This window comes from Asterias rubens, chromosome 11 (genome assembly GCF_902459465.1).
Source record: "Asterias rubens chromosome 11, eAstRub1.3, whole genome shotgun sequence".
NCBI lineage: Eukaryota > Metazoa > Echinodermata > Asteroidea > Forcipulatida > Asteriidae > Asterias > Asterias rubens.
In genome coordinates, this window is record NC_047072.1 from 14,670,419 (window position 1) to 14,681,152 (window position 10,734).

Here is a 10,734-nt window from a genome sequence, read left to right on the forward strand (position 1 = left end):
GAAGGAGGAAACCATTGTGGCTTCCAATTGGACAACAGTGATATATACTCGTTTGAATAGATGAATTATTCATCAAGGCTATGAGGCCTGAGCACAAAAGGTCAGCCATGCATGAATATGAGAGATTTGTCCCTGGCTACAACAAGGCCTTTCATTGGACAACAGTGATACATCCTTCTCTGATTACCTGGCTCTCTCTATAGGTATTGCACCATACATGCTGTATGCACACGCTAGACCACCAGTTAAACTTGCCTGATCATTTCTCTTCTACTAATATAATCGGACAGACTTGTTCAGTTGGACACCTTTTGTGGGCAGAGAGCAAAGAACACACGTGGGTCTTCTACTGATTGCTGTACTGTAGTTTTTGCTTCTCACGTGTTCTTTGTCAGCAAAGAAGCCGAGCACTTCAGGATATCACAAGAAAACACTGGGTGCTGAAGTGAACTTTTGTTTGCCTTTGTTGAGGGGGCTGTGTTTCATAGGGAATGACAATTTATAATATGCTCTGGTTTGTCATGCTGTAACAACTGTGCCTCACTCCAGACAGGAAATACACATACCAGTAACTTTCAACTCAAGATCAACATCCTCAAAGATATCAGTTTCAACTTCTTCTAGATTTTGAAAAGCAGATTGTTCATCAGATCAAAGGAGCTTGCTGGTAGTGTTTTATTGGGGTAACATTTTCAAGAGGCTGACAAGACTGTTTACTTCAAAGTCTGTTCTTTCGGTGAGAGCCGTTGTTCATCTGCAATGTACATCATGTCTGAAGCATACATTGAGTCTGGTCAACCCCTGAACCTTGTCCAACCGTCCAAGAGCAAAGCAAAGATGATGGCGAGAGCTGCTGCCCAGCGGAGCATGCACCATGTTGATTCCAATTGCCCCTGCCCCCAGATAGACTCTAAAAGCTCCATCTTGTACCGGTTGCTGACGGACAACTACTACAGTGGGGTACCTTGCTCATGCTCGAGCCCCCATTGTCATAGCAGTTTGCCAAGCCCACGTGAGAGCAAACTTAAAATCCTCTTGGAGGAGTCAAAGAAGCAAGCTGTGCAATCGTAACTAGAAGAGACAGAGTCTTTGTGATAATCACCAGTCAATGCTATGAGTATGTATTCCTTCATTATTTGTGGAAGTATGATAAACTGTTTAGATAAGTTTATGGGTTTGTAATGTTTGTTGTGCCACTTTTAAGTCATAGTGATGGATGGTAAGTAATGTAACATTGATATTTGCCCCCACAGCATGCTTTGTACTTTAATAGCGGATTCATTTTATCAGCTCTTACAACACTTATGAAGTCAAGAATATTATTACTTAAAGATCATACCATCTCAATCAAACTCCATTTATTTAATGAAGATGAACAATGTCTCAATGTGATACATACAAAAACAGTACAAAAATTAGACTCCAGTTTGGAGTTTAACTTTTGAGTCCAAAGGTTTTGAGTCAAGACAAATTGGAATTGTGATCCCAGAAGTGTTCATTCTGTCCAGGGAAAAGACAGTTTTTTCATAATTTGTAAATTGAAAAGTAAGGCTGTAGAAAAAGTACACAGGGTAGAGTAAGAGGTATAATGCTAGGGTAATAACATTTTCTGAGCATCATACAATGTAAGACACCTGGCATGCCAACCAGTCTTGGCTTTCAGAGAAAAAAAGAAACAAAAAATATTGTAGACTGATGTTTGGAAGCTGGTTTGAAATACAAAAACATAGAGGTCTGAATGCATTTGTATGTACTATTGATGTCTGAATGAAAGTTCTTTACTGTGCTGAATTTACATCTAGTTCATTCGGGTGTGTAGGCCTACACATTCCCCGGGTTCAGGTTTCCACAACAGACTCTAAAACATCATTACTCATAATTTGTTTATTTCTGTCTCATTGTACGCCATGATCCATCACTGGTGTCACAGGCTGTCGCGTCACTCTGTAACAATACTCGTTGCTGGGGTTGTCTGGTCCGGGGAATTTTGTGGTTTTTCCCCCATATTTTTTGTTGTCGTATTCTTCTGATTCTTGGTTGCCTGCATGAAGGCCATACTTTACTTGACCCACATGTCTGATATGCCCTAGTTATTAACTATGATGCTATTCAGACAAACTAGTGGTGCATTAAAGATCAAAGTTTTCAGTGTTCAAAGTTAGACAAATGTATACTGGTAGATGTGTGAGCACAGCATTGGTAATGTCGGCATTCTTGAATCAAGATACGGTACAGCATTGACTGTCCTGGTTTTGGTTTGCGTAGTCTCTTTGAATCAAGATGCGTACTGAGTTAGAGACGTATTTTATAAAAGCGAAATACAATCACTGATGGTTTGTTCATTTTAACAGTGATAAAGAAATTTGAATTGAGATTAACTCTACCTCCATGATCTAAGGCAGGATACATTTTCAATGAGCGACAATGATGCTTGGATGTTTTTCATTGAAATTTTGTAAAAAGAAAGGCAAAGTTGTACAGGCCTACAAGTTGTCAACCATAGCTGGATGCAAAGAACACAAACACAAAACAGCTTTTAGCATTGTTAAGAGCAAAATAAAAATCTGATAGATAACTGCAAGACTGAATTTGCATTAGGCCTACTTGCATTACATCAGAAAGTTTTTCCCCTTTTTTTTGTTTTACCTTGGACTAGATTCAGTCAAATTTAATTTCATAAAATAAATCTTATTATCATTTTGTAAATGGAGGGATGTCATTGCCTTCAGAGCTTAAATTATATTTCTCATACCACCATTATTATACATTTCTAAAAACATTTTGTTAACCTTGGTAGTGCAATTACAGAAATGACAGCAAACAAAGAACGAAAACAAGTTTTATTATTTTTTGTCCCCAGCATAGGCAGGGTGGAGAACATTGCCTGACCTTGCATGTAATAGCTAGCTCGGTTGGCCTCGATGGGGAAAAATCAGACAGCGTTATTTTTTTTCTTTCTATAATAAACATCTGGCCCTGTTGTTAACTCTAGCTCTTCCCACCGGTAATAATGACCTTGCGTAGCAGCACGTCCTTGAGCAAACAAAATGTCCTTGGGTGACAGGCTTTATATTATATATATTACATATATTTAGATCTATGTCTGTCTCCATTCTCTTTGGCTGTCACAATGTTTATCAGAACGCAGTTGTCCTTGCATGCAGGGTTTTGATTGGTGGACTTCCCGTGCATCTGTTGACCAATCACACGCCATAATGCACATCTGTAGCATTGATTTACAATTATCAACCCTCAAGCAGTCATATTTTTTTTTCTTGTGAGAGATTTAAGCTTCTTTTCCATGTGGGATGTATATTTTTGTAGGATACACATGTTTGTTCTGTTTCATGCAAGCATGAGTAAGTGTGGTGCTTCATCTTTTAAAGTAGTGGCGCACTTTCATGGTCACTTCGTAATAAGACAAAAACAGTGGGGCTGAAGTTATCAAAGACTGAAATCAGCTGCAAATTGTCCTCTCCTTGGAGCATGTTTTGTCATTGTGTTTTGTCATCACTGTCCTCCTAAATAGGAAGAGATGAGAGTAGATAAACAATATCTCAATAAATCATATTCATCTAACTCCCACTAGACAAACCTGACATTATTTTAAAGGCGTAACATTTCAATAATTTTCAGTGTTTTTATCTGACAGAATTTGACATGCGTCAACTACGCATCACAGCATTCATCCCAAGCCCACACAGTCTTAAAGAGCCTTAAATTAATATTCAAACCACAAAGCGCTTAATTTGGATGTGACATAACCGAACACTGCAAACAGTTATAGTGCACTCGGACATCATTGTCGCATTCAAATCACCCGACAATTAATTAGGGTCTGCGTCAACCATGCTTCAATTAACTCCAGCAAATATTGCAACCCCCAACCCCCAAGTAGAATGGCTCAGCACTTTTTATTTTAGGTTTGGATTGATGAGGGTTAGGTAAACAGAGTATGGAAGCATAGAATAACGACATGTGTGACATGAGGAAATGTTATATCAATATTGTCGCCTTCATTGTTAGGTCCATATGTATCATGATTGACAGGCAAATGTCTATTCTTATTAAACAATTAAATATAATGGTCAATTTTAGACTTCCCTCTCATATTTTCTCCTGTGGAATGGACTGTAAATAGCAAATTTGTGAAACAGTTGTGTAAAGTTAAGGGATTTCTAAAAAAAAAAAAGGGTGTTTTTTGTAAAGAATAAAAATTTAGTTGAATATTTGATTCAAGTAAGGCCTAACAAATGAGAATGTCATGTTTAATATCATTATTTACCTGAATTACTTCATGCATTACTGACTTATTGTATGGTTTATGCAGTTTACCGCTTGGATGACATTTACATAGCCAGAGTTGGTAGAATTGTTAACTGCTTTTGTACAATTCTGCCTGTTGATAGGAACCATTGCCTCTTTGTTCCTTTGTAAAAGTACTATGACCATGAATTCTTTAAATAGATAACCTTAGTATTGAACTTTGCACACAATGCTGGTAGTAACATTTGAAGCTTGTTTGTGTATCTGTATTGTTTAGGCTCTCAGCAAGCCTGACTGAGAGTAATGAAAAGAAGGTTATAATACCTCAACCCCCCCCCCCCCCCCCCCCCCGTCCCTTTTCAGCTCCGCAAATTGCAAGATTATCTCAAAGCAATAATCCAGTCTGTATGAGGAACTGAAGCCACAAAGTCGACTCTTACCAAAGCAATCAATATCTCACAAGGTTATTCTTGCAGATTTTGTTGTGTTTTAAAAGGCCAAAATAACACAAACAGTTTCTGTTTCATTGGTTTATAAACCTGTCACTGCATTACATCACCGTAAAATGGCAAAAACATTCAAGTCACTTGGAGTTTTTTAAAACTTTTTCTTCATATGATGATCACATATTTTTTGTTTAACTCAAAAGAAAATGTATGCACTACACACCCAGTAATGTTGTCGTTTTTCTTTGTGTCTTCCTCTGTACAGATATTCCAGGCTTAGTAGACCCAGCAATGGTTGAGACTCTACAAAGTGAAGCCCAGCTGCGATTGAGCGAGTACGTGGCATCCATGCACCCCCAGGACCCTCTGCGCTTTGCCCGCGTGCTCCTCAGTCTTCCCCCTTTGCGCAACATCCGTTCCCGTGTCATCACGCAGCTCTTCTTCCGTGACCTCATCGGGGCCGTGTCCATGGAGGATCTGCTGGAACAGATGCTGGCCGTTCGCTGATCAGGAAGATGCGGCAAACTTAAAGATGATAACATTAAAAAAAAAATAATAATAAGATGTTGATGTGATGCATAGAGAGAGAAGTCTTTATAGTTTATCTATCTTGGGTTTGATGGTCAATTCTCTCATTTGTTTCCAATCTCGAACCAAAGAAAAGTAGGTTCGTTTATTTTAATTTTGTATTGCACTTTTGGTTTACAAAACACTTTTTGTCACCGTTACAATGGTTCTGATTTGATCAGAACTGCTTTTTAAAGCAAGGATTCCTGCTTAACACATTACTTTACCAATATAAAAACAATGTTGCACACTTTAAGAAAAGTCAAAGTTTATATTCAAAATAACAGATTTAGAATATATAAAAAGATTTTTGTTTTTAAAGAATGGCCGGATGTAAGTAGAAGTGACCAAACCCAAGTAGATTTCAATCTTGCATACATGTCATATTGCCCACCTTTGCCACCGACTTTTATGACCAATATTTCTACACAGATAATTCAAAGATACATATACATGTACAAAGTGATATTTTACGTAAAAACAACTGTGTCTAGCATTTCTAGTGAAGGAATCAATTGGCTATAGACTTTTATCATGCTGGGGGGTTATCTTTGTTGGTTCCCTGTGTGAAGTCATCTCATTGATAGCATATTATTTAAAAGGGACCAGTCCATTTCCCAGGCAGCAACATGAAAAAGGTCCCTATGCCAGCAATCTTTTACTGTCAGAATGTGAACATTAGATCAGTGTTAATTTATTGCACATAAATGTGACATAAAACAAGCTTGAGTAGGTTTCTAGTTTGAAAGAAGCAAGCATTTTTTCCTGCTAGAAGTTTTAAACATTATTGATGAGAAATCAAGAGTTTGGTAGTGAACTCACCATGACCAAAAATCGCAATTGTAAAGAGTTTAAACTGTTGGTTCTGCATATACTACTCTCTTGGTAACATTTGAAAAGTGCCAAGTGTTTTTGTCAACTATGAAATTGGCATCTGTGCATGCAATACATGCATGCAGATTTCTGTAACTCATATTTTCATGTGTATGATAAAGTAAACAGTTGGCACAGTACCTTTTGAGAATGAAAAACAACACAGAAACTTAACAGCTATTGACGCTAACTTTTCCAGATACTTTGAGTTTTTAAATCTGAAAATATATTTGGTTACGTATCAATCATTTTAAAATCAACATAAAGTTGTGGGGGACAAATAGTTAATTTAAAGGGCTTTGGAAATCTATGCACACTGGTGATTTGAGCAAATGTTTATTTATTTAAAATGACCAACGGATGATGTTAGGTCATTGTCATATAATGTACAGTAACTTTTTTCCCACCTATAGATGTAAACAAGTCATAAGGAATGTACAGAGGTTTTTGGAGTTTTCTTAAGGATAGCGTATTTTATGTCTGTGTGTGTCATCCGTAGTATTTTCCTGACTGAAAGTCACTGAGTGTAATGTATTTGTGATGCAATGAATAGTGTTCAAATCATGTCCCATCTCATGCATGATTCTGGACACTGAATAGAATGGTATAATGGCAAGGAGCCAGACAGTGTAAAGTCCAAGACATTTACAAACTAATTTTCGATATTTTTTATTGTGGTTCAAAGTCTGGCTGCAAACCTTGCTGTTGTATCTGCCTACCAAACTTGAGCCCAGCTTTGTGCTAAAAGCCTACTATGTGGCCACATTTGCTGTGAACGATTCTGTTGAGTTTCATCTTATAGCTATCATTCTATGTAGCCTCTAATTTATAAAAGTGGCTACAACATTGATTACCTCTATAGTTACCAATGGCTGCACTGTGTCTGCTTGGACAGTCTTGTAATGTTATCTTTTTCGAGCTGACCAGCTAACCAGAGCAGTCAAGCCAACGGCACCAAAGTTTAAGTTCCAATGTTGTTACATTGTATAAAGAAAGATCAAGAAAATGATTTCAACAGAAAAAGCAGAAAATAAAATTATGTTCTGTTGAGTTGTTAAAACAAATTTTTCTAATACAGCTTTGAATGAAAACTTGGTTTAGAAAATCGAAAACAAATTAAGTATGTTTTACTCCACTCTATTATGCTACTAAGTAGTACACTGTCCTATACTTATGCAATGTTGCGCTTTTTGTTTGTGAAACTAGATCGATTTGAACTCGTTTTTCTTCTTCTTCTTTCCATCAAAAGCAGCACCAGTGCAGTTTTGTGTGACTCTTATTTAGTGAGTTTCCAAACTGGTTTGTTTATTATTTTTTTTGTATTCCCCAGTGTGATGTAAGGAAGACAAGAAAAGTTTTCGAAAAATGGTATATTTTGAGACGTTCTGAGATAGAGCAGCTGTATAAAGAAAAGTTGTGTGGGTTGATTAAAAAACCCATTTTATTTATTGTGATTAGTAAAATACTATTTATGATTAGAGATAACGTGGAGCCGTTCTGCTTGATTATTATGCCTTATTTTGTGTCCTATAGTTTCAAGATGGATTCCCGAGACTGGTAGAAATGTCTGTTGTTTGGTACAGTTGAACAAAAATAAAACTGATTATAGAAAAACAAAATTTCTCTGATAGGTGTGTAATGAGTTGCTGGTTTGAAAGCAAATTAAGTAAGTGCGTGACTTTAACTGAAATATCACTTTATGCTTACGATCAATAGTTCCTTAGTGAAAGAAGAAGAGAGAAAGAATTTGGCTGCAATAAACAATATTTTGAAGACAGAAAAAAACGAAGAAGAAAAAAAGGAGAAAAAAAATACGTTTGAAGAATAAAAACCAAAATATTTGTTGTTATTGGGAAGCCAAGCCAATCTGAAATACTGCTTGTGTTTATTTGTAGTTGTATACTTCAGAACAGTATAGTGTATAAATATTTAAACTTGAAGATATTTGTGTTGCGTTTTTTCCTGAAGTTGGCAATGTGTTTGTATACCTGTTAATTCCAACAAAGATTTGACGTTAAAGCTTTTAGAATCTCAGTATTTGACCTTTTCAATTCTGCCGTTTAAGAGTACCAAGAAAATAATGGTACCAAGAAAACGGTGGAAGACTGTTACTTTATTTAAAATAAAGGGATGGCTCTGAGAACAAGTCCACTGGTCGTTCATCATTTAGACAAAACATTATAATTTACAATATTTATTCTGGGAGTGTCTAATTCTGTTCGAAGAGAAACGTTGCTCTGGGACGTAAACAAAAAGGGGATAGCTTTAGGACCCCTATCTTCCCAACCCTTTTCTTATTGAAGAGTGCAAGCCCGAACTCTTAATAAGGAAGGTATCAAACGAAAGCTAGATGTTTTTTCAGTCGGAATCTCATTTACTCATTCAGTGCCAACAATACCAGCCACAAATCAGTCTAACCTAATGGAGGCCAAGCTCATAATTTTAAAGTTGACTAAAATAACAGAAAGATTCGAAAATGGAATTAACTTGTAAATATGTAGCGCTAGTAATAAGAGATTTACATGATCTCGAAATAATAATATATTGAATTCTTAAGATAAAGTTGTGTTCGTGTCTATGTGAAATATTACTCGGTTTTTGTTTTCCCAGATCATTGTGTGAATTAAAAAAAAGAAGCTTACTAACAGGAGTCTTATTTCGCAAAAAGATTCAGCGATTTTATTACTAGGGATTTTTTCCTTTGCGTCTTGTGTAATTGTTGTAAAATCTCTCTTATTGTGTTGTTGTATTACAATAAAAGAGAAAGCAGAACTGTAAAACAAGCTTGAGTCCAGACTGAAATGTTGTGATTTTTTTGACTCATTGGTGTATATTGAATCCTTACATACCGCTGCCATTTTGTCGGGTTCCCTGTATTCAACTACGGCAATAATGCAATAATACGGCAATGAATGGTCTCCAGGGTCCAATTTCATAGAGTTGCTTTAAGGCACGTAACTCGGCACTATTGGTAATTGTCAAAGACCAGTATTCTCACTAAGGGTAGGCCGATTTCATTAAATACCAAACCTGTGAAAATTTGGACCTCAGCTGAGGTCTCGAATTCAACTCAAACAAATTTAGTGAGAGTTACTTCTTTCTCAAAAACTACGTTACTTCAGAGGGATCGAGCCGTTTTTCAGTATAATGTTTTATACTATCAGCAGCTCTCCCTTGTTCGTTACCAAGTAAGTTGTTATAGTAACCATTATTTTTTAGTAATTACCAATATAGTGTCGTGTGCCTTTAAGCACGAAATACTTGCTCTTGGACTGGGTTCGAATCCAGCCTAGTATAAATACAAACTCAACGAATCTAGCCCAGCCAAACTCCAGATAGATGGCCTTTAGGTTCAACCTTGGTTTCCCATAACCCATTTTAAACAAAGATTTCCGTTTGAAATCGAAACTAAAACAAAAGAATGCCCTTGAAAACCAGTAGAACATTTTGCAAAGGCATGCTGTTTAAAAACAAAAACATCAAGTACATAAAGTGAACTTGGTTAATACGGAAATTGTCAATGATCGTTTTTTTATTTTTGTATCTTGAAGTAATTTATTGTTTTAATATTTTAAACATTGTTAAAGGGGTTATTGGTTTTTAATCGATAATGAGGGTTAACATCTGCAAAGGTCATGCAGCACTCTGTTTAATTACGCTGCAGGCTAAGTTATACAAAATACATAAATTAAATGTATTTCTAGATATGATACCTAAATATTATCCTTCATATTTTGCAAACAATATATATTGGCCCTTCTTTATAACTAAATGGTGGCCCTTTTACTTGATTTAACCTTTCTGTGTTGTGAAAAGCTTGGAACAATACCTAGCTTTCCCGATGTATATTTTCACCCATTTTTTATAATGTCATACCTGCAAGGTAAACGTGATGTAATACTCATATACTAATGCGTTGTGTGGAAGAGCAGCTCGTTTTGTGACCTTGGTCCCATAAATAAATATCTGGGTCATCGACGATCTACTAAAAACAAACTCGTCATCACTGGTGCCCGTCGCCATGCTATATCAATCTTTAGCTGAGTGCTGAGTATCAGTGATGCATCCCTCAGTGTTGTAGATATATCGATGTATTACAGCCAAGCCATGGAGACGATAACAATAAGTCCTTGGCAAGTTGCCTTATATATTACTCAATACCAGGACGTAAGTCTACCACTCGTATCGATTACATGATTTTGCCGCTTCGGCGTTTCATAGTCTTTGAATTTAAATTTAAATCTTTGGCATGGTTTCGGCAATTTTGCAGCCACATTTCAAAAATGCAATTCTTTATAGCGTACTTGGTGGTATGGTATACAATGTTTAGGGATCAGTTTTGGAGAAAAAAAATCTATCCCTGTATTAAAAATGTATGACTTCACTCATCGACCTTATTGCATAATCAGAAGTTGATAGCTGTCTTACATCACACACCACTGATGGGCCAACTTATTTACAGACATATTACACTTATGCACCCACTAAAAGAAAAACAAAAACAATTGTTTAACCAATACACAAACTCCACCGTTACAAAACATCACCAACAAATCATTGAGCTAAATGGGACGCGTAGATC

General features: G+C 36.4%; 1 long non-coding RNA gene across 1 annotated transcript; it reads left to right on the top strand.

The window, feature by feature from the left end:
• The first annotated feature begins 200 nt into the window (after positions 1-200).
• Positions 201-8,941, top strand: LOC117296531. Its single transcript, XR_004519772.1, has 2 exons — positions 201-1,117; positions 4,978-8,941. It is a non-coding gene; the product is annotated as an uncharacterized LOC117296531 (long non-coding RNA).
• The last annotated feature ends 1,793 nt before the right edge of the window (positions 8,942-10,734 follow it).